The 25,248-nt window shown below is 39.2% G+C and overlaps 1 protein-coding gene across 4 annotated transcripts in view; it reads left to right on the top strand.

Annotated features, from left to right (window-relative positions):
* The first annotated feature begins 394 nt into the window (after positions 1–394).
* CKAP5 (cytoskeleton associated protein 5) overlaps positions 395–25,248 on the top strand; it is a 131,449-nt gene continuing 106,595 nt past the window's right edge. For 2 of the 4 annotated variants that reach the window (XM_077114587.1, XM_077114590.1), the window contains exon 1: positions 395–518. The gene's annotated coding sequence lies outside the window, so the exon portion shown is untranslated. Of the gene's footprint in view, positions 519–1,207; positions 1,230–18,197; positions 18,311–25,248 lie in introns of those variants that run through there. The other 2 variants (XM_077114589.1, XM_077114588.1) reach the window with 2 other exon arrangements.

Raw genomic sequence — 25,248 nt, 5'->3', positions numbered from 1 at the left:
CAATTAGCTATATTAAATCCTCACCCTAAATTTGCGAGGAAAGCTTCTTTGTCCCCATTTTCCAGACAAGGAAAATGAGCTCCAGAAAGATTTGCTCGGCTGTCATCCCAGAGAAGAAGGCGAGTCCCAGCGCCGCGCCCTGATGCCCCGCCGCACCCAGCTGCCCGTTTCCCTCGCAGCACTTCGCCGCACAATCAGCATGTGGTTAATGAAATGACTGGAAAAAATGTCAGGTGCAAACAGCAGTTTAAGCACGTGAGATTAAAGCCTCGGCCAGGGATGCACAGCTCCACCTGCCCCCTTCGCCCTTCCTCCCGGGACCGCGGGCCGCCTGGAAGGCTAGCGGCCCCTTTAAGGCTGCAGGCGGCGCGTGCCCACAGCTCTTTCAAACGGACCAATAGCAGGGTACGGGGCGGCCCTACAAGGGCCAATAAATGGCGAGAACACTGCGGGGTGTGCGGCGGCGCAAGCGGTTTTGAGCGGCTTCGAGCAGGCCCCAGGGTGCTGGCCCGGCGGAGGTGAGCGAGCGGTGGGCCTCACCCACCCGTCTAGGGCCCGGGGCCCGAGTGCGGCGTGCGCGGAGGGCCCCGAGACACGGGTGCACGCCTCTCCTGCCCCGCGAGCCCGGCGCTGCTGAAGCGGCGAGGCGGGGCGGAGGCCCGGGCGCCCGCGGCTGGGAGGGCGGGGGGCGCGAGCCGCCGAGGCCGAGGCTGGGGTCCGCCGCCCCAGCGCACGGCGGGGCCCGGGGGCGGCGGCTGGGGGCCGCGGGCGAGGCGGGACGGAGGCCCGGGCGCTCGCGGCTGGGAGGGCGGGGGGCGCGAGCCGCCGAGGCCGAGGCTGGGGTCCGCCGCCCCAGCGCACGGCGGGGCCCGGGGGCGGCGGCTGGGGGCCGCGGGCGAGGCTGGGGCGCGCCCGAGGCTGGGGCGCGCCCGGCGCCGAGGTGTTCCGGGGCCGGGCGAGGGGGCCCGCGGCCCGCCCTGCTGTAACGCCCCTCGCGTAGCTGTCGGAGGAATGAATAAGTGAGCGAAAGCCCGTGCGGGCTGTGAGCGGCCCGGTGGCCTCGGAGCGTGACGAGGGCGGCCGTGCTGGGGCCTGGCGCGCACCTGGGCCCCCGCCCCGACTCGAGGTGTGCTGCGATTTTAACGACTCGGTCGGTCACCGCCCCGCTGGCGCGCCGGGCTTTCTGCACCGCGAGGCATCCCCTTTCGGAAGGCGTGGGTAGAGTTCAGGTGGCTGTCCAGCTTTGAGGTTTGGGGGCGCGTTACAGTAGCCAGAGATGTAGGCTAAGCAGGCCTTGCGATTCAAGGTGGGGGTTTGGGAAACCAGGCTTTTACCTTTTTAGCCCTTAGCACTGTTGAGTTAGTTACCCTGCTGTAGTGGTCATTGTGGAATTTAAATGCACCCCGTTTTGTTTGTGGGGTAGAAAGTGACGTTGCCAGAGTGCCTACTGTGTGTTGGAAAACATAGTCGTGTTGGTGAATCTTAATTAGTTCTCTCATTCATCAGTAACAGAGGGTGAGTGGCTTTTGCAGAAGTTGCTCCAAATTTATGCATGGCTCTAATTTAATCTCTTAGGAACCAAGGCATCAAATCTTGGCCCAGAAATGTTGCCTGTCTTATTTCTTATATATAATTATAGTAATTGAAACTCATTTTTAGAAAAGTTGAGCTCCTCTTTTCTCCATTTTCATCTCCCTGGAAAGTCCTTCTTTGACCCAAAGAGTAATTACCAATAATTAAGCTAACAAGCTTTTGAAATTTACGAAGTCATAAAAGATCTGGGCTTTTCTTAAGTGACCAAACAAAATGTAATGTTGCTTTTGTGAAACTTAATATAGAAAAAATGAAATCAATTTATGTTGCCAGCATAAATTAAACCTAGTAGTTAAAGTATTGAGAGAAAAATTAACACAGGTTTTTGAAGTCTTTTTACTTAGGCAGTGGTAAGCAAAGACAGTTGTTAATAATAAATGTTATACTTCATTCTCTTTTAAAATTTGAATCCTCAACTTTGGATTATGAACAGTGGTTTGATAATTCCATCACAGAGATAACCTACAGCTGTCAGCTCAATTTTTGAAATAAGGTTTTAATTGTAGTAAATTTAAGTACCCTTAATATTAGAAATAGCATTCTAGGTTTGGGGGAAGCTCTTAGAGATAATAAACATCTTGAACAATGCCTTTGGGTGTTGTTTTAAATCTTGGGGTTGTTTATTCTTTTTTTTTTTTCTCAATTTAATGGGGTCTCCTTTATTCATTCAGTCAGTCAACAGATATTAATGTATCTACTGCACATCAAACATTGTACTAGGTTCTAGAAATACCTGGGTGAACCAGAAAAGGACAAATCTCCAGACCTAAAAGAATTTCACAATTTAATCTCTCCAACAGTATACTGTAGCAAATTTTAGTTTTTATGATCCCTGTAGCCCACCTCTGGGTTTTGAATAAAATAAATGCTCAAATACTTTAACCAGCAGTAGCTAACATTTATTGAATGCTGAATGGGTGCCATACTTATCTTTTTTAATCCATGTAACAATATTTTACAGATAAGGAAATTTAGACTTAGAAAGGCTATGCTCCCCCCCCTTGTTTTTAAACTTCTATCATACATGTGGTGAAATATGAATGAATGACAGGGCATGGTAGTTTTTTGAGGGAAGATGCAAGCAGTTCAAGATAACACTGATCACAATATGAGAGATGGGCAGCTGTGAGAGTGGGGGAGCTGAATATAAAGAATGTGAAATTGAGGTTTTGATCTAATTATGATTCATTGACTCCTGGTGGCCAGTGTTGAAGAGGTTTGAGGTTCTTAAGGGATTTTAGTATTCTTCCCTCTGGAGTGCAGAATATGTTACTTGCCTTCGCATTTGCTGTTTTCAGCGTGGAACTTACACTGGACCCCTATCTAAGTCTGTCTTTAAGTTATAGGCTCCACTCAGCTCTCAACTTATATGTCATCTCTTTAAAGAGGCATTCTCTAATCTCCCAATTAGAGAAGCCATCTTAGTCACTCTTCTTCATTTTCCTTTTCCATTATTTCATAGCATTTATTGTTTGCTTATATACTGTGTGATTTCCTCACAGAACGTAAGTACTATGAAAGCATAGTACAGGTTTTTCTATCTTGTGATCACAATGCCTTAAACAATGCCTGGAAGAAAACGCTCAAAAAATATTTGTTGAGCAAAACTTTTCAAAACTGGTATAGTGTTCTTTGTAGTGAAAAGGACAGTATATAACTAACCAGTTGGCTGTGTTACTGTGTCTTTGGATTTAAAGCAGCATCAGCAGACTAATTTGGAAAATCTTTTAGAAAACATAGTTTTGTATTTGTGTCAGCTGGGTGAGGGGAGATCTGGTTCCCCACCCCCACCTTTTTTAACATTTTTTATTTGTGAAATGTAGCAGTATACAAAAACAAGTTTCAAAGTACATTGTAACAAGTAGTTATCGAACAGATTTTAGAGTTTGTTATGGGTTACAGTTCTACAATTTTAGGTTTTTTCGTTTTAGCTGCTCTAAGGTATCGGAGACTAAAAGAAATATCAAGATAATGATTCAGCAGTCATGCTCATTTGTTAAGTCCTATCTTCTCTGTTATGACTCCTCCTTCTCCTTTGATCCCTCTCAATCTTTAGGAGTATTTGGGCTATGCCCATTTTAACTTTTTCATATTGGAAAGGGATGTCAATAATGTGGGATGGGGGAAAGAACTAGGTGATGTTCTTTGAGAGGCAGGCTCCTCTGGGGTTCAGGACTTATCTGACCATATGGCTGTTGTAGGTTTCTGTAAAGTAATCTTAGTGTATTAAACTTTTGTACAATCTCAGAGCCTTAGGTGTTCTTTAGGGTTAACAGGAATGGTTTTGCTTGGGCTTTGGCAACTGGTAATTAGCAGTATCTAGCAGAAGATTTCATAAAAGTAGCCTCCAGAATAGTTTCTCAACTCGATTTGATCTCTCTTAGCCACTGATTGCTTATTTTGTTACAGTCCTTTTCTCCCTTTTGGTCAGGAAGGCATTGTCGATCCCATGGTGTCAGGGCCATCTCATCTCTGAAAGTCATGTTCCATGTTTACCCATCACCATGTCATGTCCTAGGTAGAGGGGAGGGCAATGATTTCACTTACAGAGTTGGGCTTAGAGGCCGCATGTGAGCAACAATAGAGATTCTCTGGCAGTAACTCTTAGGCGTTATTATAGGTAGGCTTATCTTCTCTGCTACAGACGTAAGTCTCTTAAGAACAAGCCTCAAGATCAAGGGCTTGGCCTATTGAAGCCTGAAGTCTCTTTTGGTTTCTTTAATGGTTGTATGTAGCAATGCTGACTTTCAGAGCTACGGAACTCCATCCCTGAGTCTTAGGTGACACACAGGTAGTCAAAGTTCCGGGGAAATACCAGGTTATACATATTTAACACAGCATCTCAAAATATAGAAATAACATTTACAGCTCCGAAGTAAATGCAACTGCTATAAGAGCTTACAATCTAGGCCCCAGTTTTTTTAATAAGTATTTGCTGAAAGAGACAAGACAGTATTTGTTCTTTTGTTTCTGGCTTATTTTGCACCACATATCGACCCCAAGATTCATTTACCTCATTGCCTGCTTCATGACTTCTTTCTTTTCTGTAGCTGTACAATATTACATCACATGTATATACCACAGTTCGACATTCTCCTCAGTCAGTATATCCTTGAGCCACCTGTATCCGTTGGGCATCATGGATAATGTCCAAAGTAAACATTCCACGTCTCACATTATTCTCACTTAGTTGTACAATCATCAGCACTCTCAATTTTACGCAATTTTCATTACTCTAGAGAGAAAGATAATAGGTAAACACACCCTCGCCAAATATAAAATCCAAACCTCCCGTTAACTTTTGTCCCCTGCACCCCACCCCAATTATTTACCCCTGGTATTGCTGTGGTACTGTTGATGTCTTTCTCTTAAATATAGGCCATAGCATGCAATACTAGTGTTCCCCCTGTACCCCTTTATTATCGACTCTTTGTATAAGATTCATACCTTTGAAGTGGTTCATGCAAGAACTTAATATCTATAGTATTAATTCATGGGATACATGGCTCTATATAACCTATTTCAATCATGTTCACCTTCAATATGACAGTATTACTTATAAACCCTCTAATGAACTGCCTTTACTTCTATCCATTCACTTATACTTAAGTTCAGCCTCATTAGCTAACCATTCACCTGTCTCAAGCTTCTGTGTGTTTCTAGGTCCCCTATACTCTACATTTTAAGCCTTTGAGTTTACCTTTTCCAAAGTCACAATAGTAAAACCATGTAGTATCTATCATTTTGTGTCTGGCCTATTTCACTCAGCATTATGTTCTCAAGGTTCATCCATGTTGTGATATGCTTTGGGACCTCATTTCATATTACTGCTGCATAATATTCCGTCGTATGTATATACCACATCTTGTTATCCCCTTTTATTGCTGGGCACTTGGATTGTTTCCATCTTTTGGCAGTTGTGAATAATGCTGCTATGAACATTGGTATACAAATGCCTGTCTGTGTCACTGCTTTCAGCTCTTACGGTATATACTGAGGGGTGGTATTGCCAGGTCACAGGGCAGTTCGATGTTTAGTTTTCTAAGAAACCACCCAACTGTCTTCCACAGCGGCTATACCATTATACATTCCCACCAGCAGTGAATAAGTGTTGTAATTTCTCCATATCTTCTCCAGCATTTGTAGTTTCCTATTTGGTAGCAGCCATTTTTATAGTTGTGAGGTGAAATCTTGTTATAGTCTTGGTTTGCATTTTCCTTTATAGCTAATGAAAATGTTCATGTGCTTTTTAGTAATCTGTATTTGCTCTTAGGAAAAATATCTATTCATATCTTTAGCCCATTTTATAATTGGGTTGTTTGTTCTTTGGTTGTTGAGTTGTATGATGTCTTTGTGTATATACTATGCCAAACCTTTATCTGAAATATGGTTTCCAAATATTTTCTCCCATTGAATTGGCTGCCTCTTCACCTTTTTCACAGAGTTCTTTAAGACACAGAAGCAACTGAATTTATGGAGTTCGCATGTATCTATCTTCTTTCGTTTCTTGTGATTTGGTTGTGAAGTTTGAGGTTAACTCCTATTACTAGGTCTTGAAGATGTTTCCCTATATTTCATTCTAGGAGTTTATGGTACCGGTTCTTATATTTAGGTCTTTGATCCACTTTGAGTTAATTTTTGTACGAGGTGTAAGGTAAGGGTTGTCTTGGATTTTTTTGTTGTTGTTATTAATGAATCTTCACACACATACAGTCTATATGTGGTGTACAATCAGTGCCTCACAGTATCATCATGTAGTTGTATATTCATCACCATGATCATTTTTTTAGAAGATTTGCATCACTCCAGAAAAATAAATAAAAAGAAAAAAGAAAAAAATTCATACATCTCATGCCCCTTACCCTTCCCTCTCATTGTCCTCTTAGTATTTATTTACCCAGTTTATTTTATCCCTTATCCCCCCTATTATTTTTTATCCATATTTTTTTTTACTTATGTGTACATACCCTGGATAAAAGAAGCATCAGACACAAGGTTTTCACAATCACACAGTCACATTGTAAAAGTTATGTCTTTATACAGCCGTCTTCAAGAATCAAGGCTACTCAACAGCTCAACATTTTCGGTATTTCGGTAAGGATCATCTTTCATTCTTTTGGCTACTGATATCCAGTTCTCCCGTGCCGATTTATTGAGACTATTTTGTCCCAGATCAGTGGATTTGGGGGCTTTGCCAAAGATCGGTTGACCATAGATTTGGCGGTCTATTTTCACACTCTTGATTTGCTTCCACTGGTCAGTATTTCTTTGTGCTAATACCATGCTGTTTTGATCACTGTGCCTTTATAATACATTTTAAAATCAGGAAGTGTTATCCTCCCGTTCCTCTTCTTTTTTAGGATATCTGTAGCTATTTGAGGTCTCTTTCCCTTCCAGATGAATTAGATAAGTAGCTTTTCCAAGTCTTCAAAGTAGATTGTTGGGATTTTGGCTGGTGTTGTGTTGAATCTATAGAAAATTTGGGCAGAATTGACATCTTAACTACATTTAACCTTCCTATCCATGAGCACAGAATGTATTTCCACCTATTTAGATCTTTTTTGATTTCTTGTAGCTATGTTTTGTATTTTTCTGTGTATGGGGCCTTTATATCCCTGGTTTCATTTATTTCTAGGTACTTGATCTTTTAGTTGCTATTTTGAATGGACATTTTTCCATAATCGTCTCCTCAGGTCATTGCTTGTGTATAAAAACATTACTGATTTTTGCACATTAATCTTCTATCCTGCCACTTTGCTGAATTTATTAACTCATGAAGCTTTGTTATAGATTTCTCAGAATATTCCAAGTGTGTAGTATCATGTCATCTGCAAATAATGAAAGTTTTACTTCTTCCTTTGCAAATTGGATACCTTTTTTTTTTTCCTCCTTGGATGCTGTACTTAGAAGTTCTAGTATAATGTGGAATAATAGTGGTGACAGAGGGCATCTTTGTCTTACTCTCCATCTTACAGGAAGACTTTCAGTCTCTTAATGTTGAGTACCATGCTGGCTTTGGGTTTTTCATATGTGTCCTTTATGATATTTAGGAAGTTTCCTTCGATTCCTACTTTTTGAAGTATTTTTACCAGGAAAGGATGCTGAATTTTTTCAAATGCTTTTTCGGCATCAATTGAGATGATCATGTGATTTTTCGCTTTCGGTTTATTAATGTACTGTATTACATTGATTGATTCTTCTGTTGAACCACTTTTACAATCCTAGTAAACCCCACTTGGTTGTGGTGTATAACTCTTTTAATTGTTATTGAATTCAATTTGTTAGTCTTTTGTTGAGAATTTTTGCATCTGTGTTCAATAGGGAGATTGGTCTGTAGTTTTCTTGTAGCATTTTTATGCAATTTTGGTTTTAGAGTGATGTTAACTTCATAAAATGTTAGGTAGTATTCTTTTTTTCTTCAGTTTTTTGAAGAGTTTGAGCAGGATTGTTGTTAATTCTTTTGGGAATGTTTGATAAAATTCCCCTTTGACGCCATCTGGCCCTGGGCTTTTCTTGGTGAGAAGATTTTTGTTGACTAATTGAATCCCTTTACTTTTGATTGGTTTGTTGAGATCTTCTATTTCTGAAGTCATTGTAGGTTGTGCGTTTCTAGGAATTTGTCCATTTCATCAGATTTCTCTAGTTTGTTGGTATATAGTTGTTCATAGTATCATCATATGATTTTTTTTTAATTCAGGGTCCAGGTAACGACCCTCCTTTCATTTCTGATTTAGTTTGTTTATATCTTCTCTCTTTTTCTTTGTTAGTGTAGCTAGTCTAGAGGGCCATCAATTTTAATGACTTTTCTCAATGAACCAACTTTTGCTTTTGTTGATTCATTCTTTTTTTTTCTTGTTGTTCTCCAGTTCATTTATTTCTACTTTGATCTTTATTTCTCTTCTTTTATTTGCTTTGGGGTTGCTTTGCTGTTCTTTCTCTAGTTCCTCCAGGAGAGCAGTTAAATCCTTGATTTTTGCTCTTCTTTTTAATATGAACATTTAGGGCAGTAAATTTCTCTCTCAGCACTGCCTTTGCTGCATCCCATATGTTCTGATATGTTGTATTCTCATTTTCATTCATCTCCAGGTATTTACCAATTTCTCTAGCAATTTTTTCTTTGACCCACTGATTAAGAGTGTTAGTTAATCTCCATATATTTGTGAAAGTTATGTTCTTTGGTGGTTATTGATTTCCAGCTTCATTCCATTGTGATCAGAGAAAGTTCTTTGAATAATTTCAGTCTTTTTAAATTTGTACAGACCTGTTTTGTGTCCCAGCGTATGATCCATCCTGGAGAATGTTTCATGAGCACTAGAGAAGAATGTATATCCAGGTGTTTTGGGTTATGGCGTTTTATATATGTCTGTTAGGTCTAATTCATTTATCAAATTGTTTATGTTCTCTATTTTTTGTTTGTCCTCTGTTCTATCTATAGAAGAGAGTGGTATTGAAAGATCTGTTGTTCCCTTCAGTTTTGCCAGTGTTTGCCTCATGTACCATCGAGCTTCTTGACTGGGTACATAAATCTTTATGATTGTTATTTTGTATTGGTGAATTGTCCCTTTTATTAATGCACAGTGTCTTTCCTTGTCTGTTACGACATCTTTACATTTAAAGTGTATCTTGCCTGATACTAGTATAGTACTCTTGCTTTCTTTTGGTTACAGTTTGCATGGAACATCTTTTTCCATCCTTTCAGTTTCAATCTATTTGTATCCTTTGATCTAAGATGAGTCTCTTCTAAGGAGTATTAGATCATATTTCTTAATCCTTTGTGCCAATCTCTGTCTTAATTGGTGAGTTTACTGAAATCTATTCTACAATTAATTGTTGTGCTGTGGTTTTAAATTTATTGCTTTTTTCACAAAAGAGAAAGAGTCGATTGTAGTGATTAAAAAAAATTGTGCCTTCAAGCCTCCTATGTTCTAGAGCAGCTAGAAGGAAAAATCTGAAATGATGGAATGGTAGCTCATGACACACTCTGGGACCTGTCCTGTAACTGCTTGTTGAAAAGTGCTTTGAAAACTATTGCTTTCTTCTTTCTTTGCTTTGTATATATATTATATTATACAACAAAAAATTTTTTTAAAAAATTGGTGAATTTAGTCCTTTAACATTCAAAGTTATTATGGTGGAGGCAGTTCTTATATCTGCCGTCTTATCCTTTTAGTTTTAGTCAGATCTGTATATTCTTTTTGTTCTTTCTTTTTATCTTTTAAATTACCTGTACTGGTACCTTCAGTTCTGTGTCCTCCTCCAGACCTCCTCCTTCTTTTTTTTTTCATATTATTATTTTTGGCCGACAGAGCTCCCTTTAATTCTTCTTGTAGGGCAGGTCTCTTGGTGAACAAATTCTCTCAGTCTTTGTTTGTGAAACTTTAATCTGTCTCTCACCTTTTTAATTTTTATTTATTTTATTTTTTTGCATGGGCAGGCACTGGGAATCAAACTCAGGTCAGCCTGCCCCCTCTTCCTCACTTTGGAAGGACAACTTAGCTGGATAAAGAATTTTTTTTTTTTATTAAAAGGATTTATTTGTCACAAGCAGATTAGGGGAATGCGCAATGCTAAGGCAGAAGTTTCCTCTTTCTCCTGAGAAGGAGGCAAGTTATATGGAAAATAGAATGATGTTACACAGGAAAAAATATGATTAGTAAAGAAAGAAAAAAAGTGGACCTCACAAGGGGATGGAATGGATGGAATGCTAACAATTTACTGATGAAACTTATTTGTCCCTACCCCCAGCCTCATGCCCCCAGCTTTAGTCTCAGAGAAAGTCATTTCAGGCTGTGGTTTAAGGAATGTTGTAATGTCCTAACAGTTGTACAAGGTAGTAGAGTGCCCGAAAACTTGTCTTAGACATTTATGGTGATGTCTACATGTACAGGCAAGTTTGCTTTTACTTTGATCATTGTAGATAAATTGGCCTCTTCTTTAGATTGTACAAACAAGTTCATTACAGGCCCGTTTAATTTATTTAACAATTCTCCCAACTGATCATTCTCCTTCCCACAGAGTTGGATTATCACACATCAGTCTTCAGGTACTCTTATTCTGTTGGAGATTCTTAGTATTTATGTTTTTCCTTTTTAGTGAATTCTGTCAGGAGTGCAATATGTCTTTACTCTCTAACGGTTATTTCCAATTTTTTTAAAAAGTGGCTATTCCACTAGGTGTGAAATACCTCATGCTGGCTTTGATTTGCATTTTCTTAATGGATAATGATGCTGAGCATCTTCCCATGTGTGTATTGGTCATGTGTATATCTTGGAGAAATATCTTTCAAGTCTTTCCCCCGTTTTTTAATTGGGTGGTTTGTCTTTGTGTAGTTGAGTTGTAGGACTTCTTTATATATTCTGGATGTAGAATCCTTTTTGTGATTTCCAAATGTTTTCTTCCATTCTATAGGTTGTCTTTTTTTTTTTTTAACTTTTTAAAAATTTTAATGCAACTTTGTTGATATATATTACATATTCACATACCATGTAATCATCCAAAGTGTACACTCAGTGTTTCAGTGTCATCATAGAGCTGTGCATTTATCATCACAATCGATTTTTGTGTGTGTGTGTGAAAAATAACATATATACAAAATAACAATAAATTTTAAAGCACATTGCAGCAATTAGTTGTAGAACAGATTTCAGAGTTTGGTATGGGTTACAGTTTTACAATTTTAGGTTTTTACTCTTAGCTGTACCAAGACACTGGAGACTAAAAGAAATATCAATATAATGATTCAACAGTCGTACTAATTTGTTAAACCGTACCTTCTCTGTATAACTCCACCATCTGCTTTGATCTTCCTCCCACTCGTTAGGGTATTTGGACTATGCCCATCCTAACTTTCATGTTGGAAGGGGCTGTTGATAGTGTGGGATGGGGATGGAGCTAGTTGGTGTTCTGGAGTGACTGGCTTCTCTGGGTTTCAGAACTTATCTAGCCTAGGATAGGTTGTCTTTTTACTTTCAGGATGATATCTTGTTTTTTGCTTTTCTTGTGCTTTGAAAGGTATAAAGTCTAAGAAACCATTGCCTAACAAAAAGTCCTGAAGATGCTTCATATGTTTTCTTCTAATATTTAGGTCTTTGATGCATTTTGAGTTAAATTTTATATATGGTGTGAGGTAGGAGTTCACCTTTATTCCTTTGCACATGGAAAATCTAGTTTTCCCAGGACCATTTGTTTGAAGAGACTATATTTGTTAGAAGTGAGAGTTTATCTTTGACTTCTAAGTTTAATTCCACTTATCTATATATATCTCCTTTGTGATCTATATATCTCTCCTTTGCCAGTACCATGCTGTTGTGATTACTATAGCTTTGTAATAGGTTTTATAGTCATGAGGTGTGAGTCTATCTTTGTTTTTCTTTTTCAATATGATTTTGGCTATTTGGGGCCCCTTACCCTTCTATATGATTTTGATGATTGGCTTTTTTTTTATTTTACATTTTTTATTGTGAAATATAACATACATACAAAAAAATAACTTTCAAAATACATTCTAACGAACAGTTTTAGAATAAATTTCGAAGTATGGGTTATAGTTGTACCATTTCCAGTGTTTCCTTGTAGTTGCCCTAAAATGCTGGCAGCTAAAATATCAGTCAAATCATTTGTTAAGTCCTATATTCTCTATTACAACTCCTCCTTCTCATTTGATCCTTCTCCCACTCTTCAAGAACATTTGGGCAATGACCATTCTAACTTCTTGTTGAAAAGGGATGTTGACCTTATAAAGTAGGGGGTTACAACTGGTTGATGCTTTTGGAGAAACTGGTGCTTCTGGGTTTCAGGGCTTATCTCGCCTAGGAATCATCTGGAGGATATAGGTCTCTAAAAAATTTAGTGAGTGAAACTTTTTATAGAGTCTCATATAGAGCCCTGGGTATTCTTTAAGAGTTTACAGGAATACTGTTAGTTGGGGTTGATATACCATGGCAGGTTACAATATCTAGCTGAAGCTTACATAAGCGTTATCTTCAAAATACCCTCTCAATTCTATTTGAAATCTCTTAGTTACGTAACAAAATACCTTATATTTCTTACGTTTTCTCCCCTTTTGGTCAGGTAGGCATTGTCGACCCCATAGTGCCAGGGCCAGGCTCATCCCTGGGAGTCATATCTCAAGTTGCCAGAAAGACTTTCACCCCTGGGTGTCATGTCCCATGTATGGGGCAGGGTAATGATTTTTCTTGCAGAGTTGGGCTTAGACAGAGGGATCACATCTGAGCAACAAAAGAGGTTCTCTGGAAATAACTCTTACACAGTATTATAGGTAGGCTTAGCTTTCCCGTTACAAATATAAGTTTCTTAAGAGCAAACCTTAAGATCAGGGGCATGGCCTATTTTGACTTGGGAATCCCTAATATTTGAACGAGTATCAGATTTCCCATGCAGGAAAGTTTAAAAATTCCGTGTTTTCTCAAAGGATAACATATTCTTGGTTGGAAGTCTTTCTCTTTCAGGACCTTAAATATATCCTACCACTGCCTTTTGCCTCCATGGTGCCTGTTCAGTAGTCTGAACTCACTCATATGTGGCGAGTCACTTTTCTCTTGTTGCTTTCAGGACTTCTGCTGTTCAACATTTGACAGTTTTATTAGTATATGTCTTAGAGTAGGCCTGTTTGAATGTATTCTATTTGAGGTTCGTTGGGTTTCTTTGATTTGCATATTTATGCCTTTTATAAGGGTTGGGAAGTTTTCCCCCGTATCTCCTCAACTAATCTTCCTAGCTTCTTTACTTTTCTCTTTTTCTTCTGAGATACCAATGAGTCTTCTATTGTGTGCTCTGTGTTGCCCATCATTTTCCTGAGATCAAATTCCAGTTTTTCCAACTTTTTTGCCATTTGCTCTTTTGTGCATTTGAATTCAATTGTCCTGTCCGCTAACTCATTTTTTCTTTCTTCTGCTTCTTCAAATCTGTTGTGTCTCTAATATATTTTTAATTTGGTCTTCAATATCTTTCTTCTCTGTAAGATTTGCTATTTTTCTTTTCTTTCAGATTCCTCTTTTTGCCCTTCTAGTGTCTTCTTGATATCCTTTATGTCATTAGCCAACACACTGAGTTTATTTAGGGGAGTTTTATGAATACCTTTGATTAGTTCCAAATTCTATGTCTCCTCTGGTGTTATAATTTGATCGTTTATTTGGGCCATATCTACCTGCATTTCCATATGCTTTGTGACCTTCTGCTGGCTTCCAGGCATTTGATTATCTTGATAAGGTTATTTTGACCCTCAGTCATCTGAGGTTTTGTATGTGCTTAGGTTTGCATTGAAGGTGTCCTTTTGTTCTTGGTTTGTCAGTAATTCCATACCAAACCAAAGCCCGGACCTCATGTAGGGGGTGCAACTCTATTTGGGGATCTGTTTAAGGCTAAACAGATAGGCAGTTTGTCAGACTGCACTTTCAGTCTTTTCCCAGCAGGTGACTGTCTTTGGCCTCCTCTTACCCTCAGGTCTTCCTCTTCCTGACTGCAGCAGCTGGCTGAGCTCATCAAGCTCTGTCTCCATCAGAGACAGAGTGCAATTTCAGCCAGGTCCGCTGGCCCGAGTGCACAGGGAAAACTAGTGGTCCTGAAGGGTCTGATTGCCCCCTTGCTCCTGCTTAGAATGACCTTGGGCTGTGGACTGGATATTTCAACTGCCTACACAGGGGTGCAGGCCACAGGGCACGTTGTGGCTTGTTTCCTTGTCCCTTCCTCCCCATTCATGCACTCCTGAGGGCTCTGGCCATCCATGTGGAAATAGGAGCGGTAGGCTGTGTGCACCAGCTGGATGGTTTCTGTGAACAAGGAGAGCAAGTTTGCTGGCTTCTGGGTTTCCCAAGGGTCTCCAGGCTGTGGACCACAGGGTTGATCTCCCAAACTAGCTGCAGGCACAGGCACTTTCTGGGAACGGCCCTTTGTCCCCCGTGGAGTCATGACTGAGAACGCTCACTCCATTCTCTCCTTCCCAAATCCTCTGCTGCTTTTTATCCAGGACCTCCCTGTATAGTATAAAAGACCTTCTCATATCACTTGCACCCTGAAACTTCTGTCCCAGTCGTTTTGCTGTCACTTCTCTAATTGTTCCATGGAGCAGTGCTGAACTCAGCCTGTCCTATTCCACCATTTTCCTGGAAGTCCTCCCACCTATTTTTTTTTTTTAAATCAGTCTACAGAATAATTGAAAGCATAGTATCAAGAACACCCATATACTCTTTACTTAGATTTACCAATTTCAATATTTTGCCACGTTTGCTTTCTCCCCACATATATGTGAAGATTGTGTGTGTGTTCATATTTTTTTTTCTGACCTGTTTTGAAGTAGGTTGAAGATAGGACAGTTAATTTCTTCCATTCCTTAGCAGTCCTCTAAGAATAAGAACATTCTTCTAATCCCACCCTCTTTTTTTTTTTTCATCCAGGATCCAGTCAAGGCTCACATATTATATTTGATCATGTCCTTAGTCTTCTATAATAGTTTTCCCATTTAAAAAAAAATTAATGATCTTTATTTTTTAATTTTTAATTTTTGGCATGGCAGGCTCTGGGAATCAAAACCAAGTCTCTGGCATGGCAGGTGAGAATTCTGTCACTGAGCCACTATTGTACCGCCCTGGTCTTTATTTTTTATTAAGATCAGTTTTAGATCCATGGAAAAATTGAGCAGATAGTGCAGAAAGTTCCCATATAGTCCCTTCCCCCTCCTCTAGTTTCCCCAGTTAGTAACATCTTACATTATTGGTATGATACATTTGTTACAGTTAATTAATCAATGCCAGTACGTTATTATATACAGTGTATTGGTTTTTCAGATATCCTTAGTCTTCACCTATTATCCTTTTTGTATTTAGGACCCTGTCCAGAGTACTGCATTACATTTAGTTATATCCACTTAGGCTCCTCTGAGCTGTGACAATTTTTCATACTTTCCTTGTTTTCTCCATTGTACTCCTGTCATTGTATCCTTTGGCTCCCTCCCATCTATTGGGTATATGGATATTATCCAAAATAAACAAATCGTGTTTTATAGTATCTTTGCTTGGCTATATAACCAGTAGCACTCACAATTTTAGGCAGTTTTCATTGGTCCATAATGATTAAGAACTGGCAAATATAACATCATCAACTATCAAATCTAAACTACCCCTTATCACTTGTTCCTCCCCACCAGTTAGTTGCCCCTGGTAGTGCTGTGGTACTGTTGATGTCTTCCTGTTAACTATTGGCCATAGCTTACATTTTTAGTTTTCCCCCTATATCCCTTCACTATTAACTCTTTGTCCATTATTGAACCATTGAAAATAGTTCATGCAAAAATTTATTTATAATTGTAGATTTAAATAGTGGGATACATGGCACTATACATCCCCTTTCAATCAATCACCTTCAATTTGGCAATGTTACTTATATAAAAACCTGCCAATTTGTTACCATCACTTCTGTCCGTTCCCTTGCATTTATATTCAACCTCTTTGGGTACTTTCCCTCCATCTCTAGTTTTGTGTACCTCTAGGTCTGCTATATTCTACAGTGTAACCTCTGAGATTACCTTTACCAGAGTTATAAGAGTGAAATCGTATGGTATCTGTTGTTCTGTGTCTGATTTATTTCACTCCACAGTATGTCCTCAAGTTTCATCCATGTTGTCATATGCCTCAGGACCTCATTTAGTCTTACTGCTGCATAATATTCCATTGTGTGTGTGTGTGTGTATAAAGATCACATTTTTCTCACAAGGGGAATGCTAATTTTCTATTTGGGCCTCTGTTACCTTGTCTGTTGGTGGGCATTTGGATTGTTGCCATCTTTTGGCAGTTGTGAATAATGCTGCTGTGCACATCGGTGTACACATGTCTGTTCATATCACTGCCCTCAGCTGTTCTGGGTATATACTGAGCACTGGTATTGCTGGGTCATAGGGCAACTCAGTGTTTCGTTTTCTGAGGAATTGAATTGCCAAACTGTCTTCCACAGTGGCTGTACCATTATACATGCCCAACAGCAGTGAATGAGTGTTCTAATTTCTCCACATCCTCTCCAGCATTTATAGTTTTCTGTTTAAAAGCAGCCATTTTAGCTCAAAATGAGCATCTCTTCACGTACTTTTTAGCCATCCGGTATTTGCTCTACAGAAAAGTATTTAGTCATATCCTCCGCCCATTTTATAATCGATTTTTTTTGTTGTCATTGAGCTGTATAATTTCTGTATGTACATAGGATATCAAGCCTTTATCTGATATGTGGTTTCTAAATATTTTTTCCCATTGAGTTGGCTGCCTCTTCACCTTTTTGACATAGTCCTTTGAGGCACAGAAGCTCTTGATCTTAGAGTGCCCATTTGTCTCATGTACCTTTGTAATCTAAATTTCTGTTTGAACCCGTTTGGGATCGAAGGTGTTAAGCTACTTACAAATGGTCTTTAGCCTCACCAAATTGATTTCCATAGGCTGTATGATTACTTCAAGCTTTAGTAAGGTCTGCTTATTTATGTAGATTAAATGGAGGAATGCAGGCTTTATAAGCCATAAATCACTTTCCTGTCAGTATTATGAAGGCACAAAAAATGCAGCCAAACCTTGGAAGCTGAGACTGAAAAGAAAATAAAAAACTCACTGATGGGGCCATGGTAGGCTCACTGACAGCTCTCCTGTGCCATGCTGGAGACCTGGATTCAATTCTCGATGCCTGCCAGTGCAAAACAAAACAAACAAACAAAAAAAACTCACTGATAGCCGATTGTGTTGAATGCACAGCTATATGATGATATTGTGAACCACTGATTATATACTTTGGATGATTATGTGGTATGTGATTATATAAATATCAATAAAACTGCATTAAAAAAAACCTTACTGATATCTTAAAAGAGTATCTCAGAGATCAAGACTTAACTTCCTGAGATGTTAATGCAGTTTCTACTAGACTTTTCTCAAGGACTCTTCATATTGAACTGGATGACTTGCATCAGAGTTGTATTTATTACATCAAAGTTGTATTTGCATGCATAATTTCTTATCTACATAGGCTAGTAGTGAATTCTTGGCCAGTTTTTGAAAGATCACATTTTTGTCACAAAAACAGGCATGTTATTTTTCTGTTTTGGTCTCTGTTACCTTCCTACCCATTTTCTATCATTGTCTGGAATTTCTGTGCTCTGAAAGCGAATTGTAGAGAAGAGATGATTTATGAAAGGGTAAAGTGAAGCATTGCAGGTTGCTGGATATGTTTTCTGGCCTTTGAATTGGCATTTGAAAAACACTCTAATTGCTTTGGTCTGAGAGAGCTTGATCGTATTAACATTTACATAATAGATACCTGTATAGATTTACCCTGATGCTTTGACTGTTTCTTGTGTTGATTTCTCTTTTCTTCTAGAGGAGGGATTAGGAATGTGATAGTAGAATCTGGTCATCTCTTTTGTTTCTGGAGCATTACTTGAGTTGTCACCAAAAAGTTCATCCAGTGCGGTGGAATCTTCCTGGTGGCGCTTTCACTTGTCTTCCCTTGGAAACCCTCTGTGCCAGCAGCGGCGCGCGGAGTCCCCTTTAAGCCTGCAGCGTGTGCGGGGAGGGCCGGGCCGGGCGGGGCGGGCCCTCTGACAGCCGCACTGGGCCCCGCCCCGGAGGAGGCGTTTCCCAGAGGCCTCGGCACCAATGCCGCCACCCGCCGGGGTTCCTGCTGATCCTGCTCGGACTTTAGGGCCCCCCACCTCTCCCTGCCTGGGAGCGTAAGTGTCAGACTGTGGGCTGGGGTCAAGCATCCCGCATCCCTGCCAGAAGTCCTAGTGGACATTACAAGGGACTTTTCTGGCCTATCAGAAGCTAAGGCGGCCGAAAGAGCATAAACAATGCCGGCTGCAGTGAGCTAAAGCCTGGGGCATCTGCTCTGCTTCTGGGTGGTGACAGCGGCCCCAGGGTACTGGTTTGGATATGCAGTGCTTGAGTGGTGTTCACCACCTGGCTTTGCCCCAACCCGGTTCCTACTTGGGGGTGAGGAAAAAGTTGCTTTTACCAGCTTATAACCAGCTGAGCTCCTGGGTGGGTGGAGCTGGATCTAGTGCCCTGGGCCTTCGGTACTTAGCCTAAGATTTGGAAACCTGGGTAGCTTCAGGATGAGTAAGCATTAGATTTTCACCTTAGTACAATTAAGCAGTAACTCAAAGTTGACCCATTTCACAGTTGGGTTTAGCTTTCTGTCTCCACAGAGGCCTTATGTTGGTGTTGGGTCTCCCTTTTTGGAGGCATTACCAACGATCATCTGTTAGAGAGTACAGTTAACCTTCTTTTCTACTCATGTGAGTAGCAAAATGTGAAAGACAGCTCTCTAACCTTTCTCTCTGGAAGAACTTGTGGGAGGCCACTGTCCCAGTACTGGGAAAGCAAGCTTGTAGAGATAACCTTCTAGAGAAGCAGTTCAGATTTCTGGCCCCCTGATAATGCAGAATGCACTAGCAAGAGGCCAACTCTTGTCCTTGTTATGGGGAATGTCTGGAGGCAGTGAGCTTTTTTAAAATTAGAGAGAGACTTGTATTTTTGTTACGAGCTGCTTAAAGATGGGATTTTGGCTGGCCTTGGCCAAATAAGAAAAATCTTAAATTTTCTGTGATAGTTACATAATTGTTACACTTCTTTAATCCTGTGTCCTTCCTAGATACAGTTTGAGTGAAGATTTCTGGGCATGTACCTGCATTCTGTTTTAGCCTTGTTTTGTAATTATTATCCCTTTTTGAATGAGCCAATCATCACACCTTGGTCATTCAGAGTGGTTGCATTTTTAGTGGATGGAAAGTTTTTGCAAACTCATTCTGTGTTTCTATGATAGCATAGCCTTAGCCAAAAGTAAAAATCTAGGAATGTAATCAAATCTAGATCTGTTATATTGTGATAGGGAAGAGCTTTTGTAGGTTAAGAGTTTGGGAATATGCCATAAAAATAGTTACATTTCCCTAGTAAAAGGCTAAACTAATCTGTTAAGTAGCTCTATAACTTATTCCTGTGGACTGTCAAAACATAGAAATTTAAAATAGAAGGAAATGATACGTGGATCCGCAGGTAGGGGACTGAGAAGAAACGTAGGTTCTAGGTTTAGCTCTCATATTACTTATTTCTTAATCTCACTGTATCTTACTGTTAACTGGTTGAGGTATGAGGAAATGCACGGATCGCTGGGGTCTACAGTTTGTGATCATGCATAAGGCATATTTAATGAGTAATTTCTTATTTGAATACTGAACTAAAAAATTAGACAGGCTGGAATTTATTCTATGTTCAGCTTTTATAAATAACCTTGGAAACATTTCTTAACCTCTGATCTAAAAATAAGCAATTACATCTAAACCCTTTTCATCAACAATTGACCATTCAAGCTCTTTGGAAAACATCTTTTGATATATCAGTGGTTTAAGGTAATAATATTTCTGTGGAACAGATTTTTTTTTAGCTGACCTTGCTTTTGCCTGTTTTAGTCTATGATTTTACTCATGAAATCACTGAATAATTTGAAATTTCTAAGTATGGGTTGTAGAGACTAGATTGAATGGACCATGGTAAGCATCATATATAGTTCAAATTAATTTGGTTTTTGCTTCTCTTCAGTGCAATTTGACTCACCCTTAAGATATTGAATCCTGCCATGTAGCAGAAATTTGGTTTCCTGTATCTTTGTTTATGAAGTCAGAGTCCACTGTTCATCCCCAGTGCCACATTTCCAACCACTCAGAGGTTTTATTTCTCAAGTCAGAAACCAAATTCACCTGATTCCTCACCTCTCCTCCACTCCCCAAGAGCAGACAACCCAGAACATCCTTCTTACATTTTCCTGTCATTGGTATCTTTATTTTCCCAGCCACCTAGTTTGGAGATGCCTTGTCTTGTTGACTCCCATGTTCTAAGTCTTAGTGATTCTCTCTCTCTCGGTAACATAACTCCCATCAGTCTCCCCTGCCTATCTTTTCCAATTCTACTACCAAGGCTCCTAGTTCCAGCACCTTAGTCTTGAGTACTACAGTGTTTTCTGTATGAAGTCTCTACTTTCTTTCTCTTCCAATTCATTCTACACAGCTTTATCTTTGTAAGGTGTATATGATCATGTCATTTCCCCAGCTTCAATTCATTAGCATCCCTTGCTGTTTTGACTAATATTCAAGACTGTACATGATCTGATCCTAGTTTTCCTTTCTAGTCTTACAACCCAATAAATATTGGATTCATTGTTCCTTGAACTTGCTCAGTACTTTCCTACCTCCAAAGCTTGGCCTTTCTTATTTCCTCAATCTGTAGTATCCCCCCTTTCAACGTTATCTTTATCAACCTCACCTACCATTGTTCAAACGATATTAGCAAATGACCATGCCTCACTTGCTGTTGGTCAATCCCATCTTTGAACTTCCATAGCCCTTATATACCCCCTTGCTTATGGTGGTTTCCACCTATTGATGCATATCATGACTCTTTACATGCCTTGTTTGTAACTACTGTGAACTCCTTGAAGTTTGCCCAAAGAGAAATTCAGTGAATGGAAACTTAAGGTAAAAATTGGAATGGGGTAATCCTTGTTGTTGGATCTTGTTATTAAAGAGGACTCAACCTTTACAGCCAGTCCATGCATATGTAAATGATTGATAACATTAATGAATTTTTATTTCCTAAGGGCTTTTGCTAAACTTTATTTTGTTTTCGTTCTTTTTTTACAGCTTTATTGAGATATAATTCACATATCGTATGTTCTAGCTTGCTAGCTGCTGGAATGCAATATACCAGAACCAGAATGGCTTTTTACAAGGGGAATTTAATAAGTTGCTAGTTTATAGTCCTAAGGCCGAGAAGATGTCCTACTTAAAACAAGTCTATAGAAATGTCCAATCTAAGGCATCCAGGGAAAGATACTTTGGTTCAAGAAGGCTGATGAAGTTCAGAGTTTCTCTCCCAAGTGGAAGGGCACATGGTAAACACAGAGTTTCTCTCTCATCAGGAAAGGCACATGGTGTACACGGTCAGGGTTCCTCTCTCATCTGGAAGGGCACTTGGTGAACACGGCCTCATCTGCTAGCTTCTTCTCCTGGCTTCCTGTTTCATGAAGCTCCCAGGAGGCATTTTCCTTCTTCATCTTCGAAGGGCGCTGGCTGGTGGACTCGACTTCTTTTGACTATGTTATTCTGCTCTGCTCTTTCTGAATTTCTTAGTCTCCAAAGTGTTCCCTCTCTTATAGGACTCCAGAAGCTAATCAAGACCCACCCAAATGAGTGGAGACATACCTCCCCTAATCCAGTTTAACAACCACTCTTGATTGGGATACATCTCCAGGGAGATGATCTAATTACAGATTTAAGCATACAGTATTGAATAGGGATTATTCTGCCATTACAAAATGGGATTTTGATTAAAACATGCCTTTTCTAGGGGACATACATCCTTTCAAACCAGTACACCATACAATTCACTCATCACATTCTGTTTAACCATCACCACAATCAGTTTTTTTGTTCAGTTTTTTTTGTGATTTAAAATATTATTGTAAATACAAATACATAACATAAAATTTGCCCCTTTACCGTTTTTAAATATACAACTCAAGGTCATTAATTGCTTTTACAACGTTGTGCCGCCATCACCACTATTCATTACCAAAACTTTTTCATCACCCCAAACAGAAACTCTGTACCCAGTATACAAAAACTTCCCATTTCCCTTCCCGCAGCCCCTGGAAACCTCTAATCTCCTTTCAAGTCTCTGAATTTGGTTATTCTAGATATTTTAGATAAGTAGAATCATATAGTATTTGTCTTTTTGTGTCTGGCTTATTTCATTTAGGTAATGTTATGGTTCATCCATGTTGTAGAATGTATCAGAACTTCATTCCTGTCTTGGATGAATAATATTTCATTGTATAGATATACCACATTTTGTTTATCCATCCATCTGCTGATGGGCATTTGGGTTGCTTCCACCTTTTGGCTATTGCAAATAATGCTTTTGTGAATATTGGTGTACAAATACGAGTCCCTGCTTTAAGTTTTTTTGGGTATAAACCTAGAAATGAGTTTGTCAAGTCATCTGGTAATTCTATGTTAAATTTTTTGAGGAATCACTAAACTGCTTTCCATAGTGGTTGTACCATCTTATAGCTCCACCAACATTGCCCAAAGGTTCCTGTTTCTCCACATCTTTACCAGCTGTTTCTGTGTGTTTGCTTTTTCATATCCATCCTTGTGGATGTGAAGCAGTTTTTCATCGTGGTTCTGATTTGTAAAACACAATTAAAACTATAGTTATTCTTCTCTTATCCAAGAAGCAGATCAGATAAACAGTGTTTTAAGGCCCAGTAGGGTAATTAGGCTTGATTATTAGGTAGCTGCTGACTAGATTTGCTTTCTCCTTCCCAATGAGTTATATTTTAAATTTCTCTAAATTACTACATCCTTTGGAACAAATAAGCTTGCTTTTCACATATAATTTCATTTTCTTTTCACAGCATTTCAATGACTTAAGTAATCACCAAAATCTTATTTGTAAAGTATGAATCTTTTTATATAGATATAGGTAAGTTGTAGGAATCTCACCAACAAGGAATTAAGAAATCTCTTCTAGTCCAGTTTTCCCTACTTAAGTGACCTTGAGCAAGACACTTAATAACCTCACTGAATCTCTATTTCTCCATACATAAAAAGGAAATAATGGTACATGCTTTATCCCATTTCTGTCACCACCCACCCCCACCCCAAGCCTTGCGATGATTCAGGGATGAATAAGACAAAGCATTTGCTCAAGAGAATCTTGTAGTCAGTAGGTAAAGGCTACCTAACCAAGAATAATACCAAAAAAATAATAATAATAATAAATAAATAAGAGAGAGAAAGAAACCAGAATGAGGTAGTATAACAATGTGGTAGTACTTCTATTCTGAAATACATAGAAGTGATTAAATGTGTTCTTCACTAAATCTCAAGTAAGAGAATGATTGTGAAAATACTTGTTTAAAATGCTAGTAAAATATGGGTTGGTATCGTTGTTTTAAGAGGAACTTTGGGAAAATTGTAAATAGCACTATAAAATCTTTGAAAGTAATTCATGTTATCACAGAATTTGAAAGGTAGATCAGGGGATTTAACTTGGAGTTAGAATTCAGAGCATCTGAACTTGGATGGGAAAATAATTACATTTTTATTTTCACTAATCTCAAACTAAAATATAGCTTTTTCTGCAGTTAAGGATGTAGGCAATAAACCACAATAATAATAGAAGAACTTGGGGCTTTGTCACCAGTAGGAATCATTTTTATATCATGTTATGAAATGTGGTTATGAAAATGTATTATAAGATAAAAGTATTTTGGTTCATCATAACTTTAGAATTACCAGAAATATCTGCTAAGCATTATTATAAAAATATCTCTGACATCATGGTCTTGCTGAAGGGTCTTGGAGAATCTCAGGGGCCTACAGATAATTCTTGCTTATTTCCAAATGGTCTTGCTAACGTCTTTCCCCATAGTCCTAGAAGCAGTCATTTTCTTCACAGCCTTCTCCCTCTTGTCTTTCTTTTCATTGTTAAATTCAGCAATTGAAAGATTTCTTCTTTTTTGTTGTCAAGTATGTCATGGTTTTAGATCATTAATATGTACACTCAAATTATGGGAGACTGGAATAGGTAAAAGGAGCCGGGGCCTTCTCATCAAACCTTTGGAAGAATCCCTCTTCCCTTTTGCTCACTGGACATGTTCCAGCCTTTCAGTGGACTGATGCCGAGTGGAAAGGAAGGTTCCTCCCTTGGCCTCCATTTAGACTCTTTTCACAGCCTTCTAACTGGTTTCCACACACACACACACACACACACACACACACACACACACAAATTTGTCATGTTAAACCTCCCCCTTTTGTTGTTGTATGCTGTATGATGGGGTCACATTTCGTTATTTTTCTATGTAAGTTTACCATTATTGCAGCCCCATTTGTTAAATTTGTTTGTTTTTTATATGTTTGTTTTGCTTGCTTTTGTTTTTTCGGGGGAGTACATGGACTGTGAGTCAAACCCGGTCTCCCACATGGCAGGTGAGAATTCTACCACTGAGCTACACATGCACCACCACCACCCCCATGTTAACCCTTCTTTAATTGAATTAATTGGGTTTTTGTTGTTGTTTTTGGCAAACACTCCTCCTCCTTCCCCCTCTCCTCATCCTGTGATAACCTCTAATTTACTTTATCTCTGGGAATTTATTTCTCATCATCTCTTATAAGTGATATCTTACAACATTTGCCCTTGCTTATTTCACTGAGTATATAGATTCTTCCATGTTGCAGCATGTTTCCTACTTTATTCTTTCTTATGGCTGAATAATGTTCCATTGAGTATATGCACCACATTTTGTTTAACCATTCACTTTTTGGTGAATACTTGGGTTGTTTCCTCCTTTTGGCTATTGTGAACAAAGCTGGTGTACAAGTATCTATTTGAGATCTTATTTTCACACTCTGTGGGTATATACCTAAAAGTGGAATTGCAAGGTCTTATGGTAATTCTACATTTAACTTTTTGAGTAATCTCCCTATTTCTTTCCACAGTGGCTGTACCATTTTACCCACCACCAGTGCACTAGGGGCTTCAATTTCTCTACATTGGCACTTATTATTTTCTGTTTTTGAAATAATAGTTGTGGGTATGAAGT

The sequence above is a fragment of the Tamandua tetradactyla genome, chromosome 8, assembly GCF_023851605.1.
Source record: "Tamandua tetradactyla isolate mTamTet1 chromosome 8, mTamTet1.pri, whole genome shotgun sequence".
Classification (NCBI taxonomy): domain Eukaryota; kingdom Metazoa; phylum Chordata; class Mammalia; order Pilosa; family Myrmecophagidae; genus Tamandua; species Tamandua tetradactyla.
The sequence above is the reverse complement of the archived record's forward strand: the minus strand, read 5'-3'. Positions and strand labels throughout refer to the sequence as shown.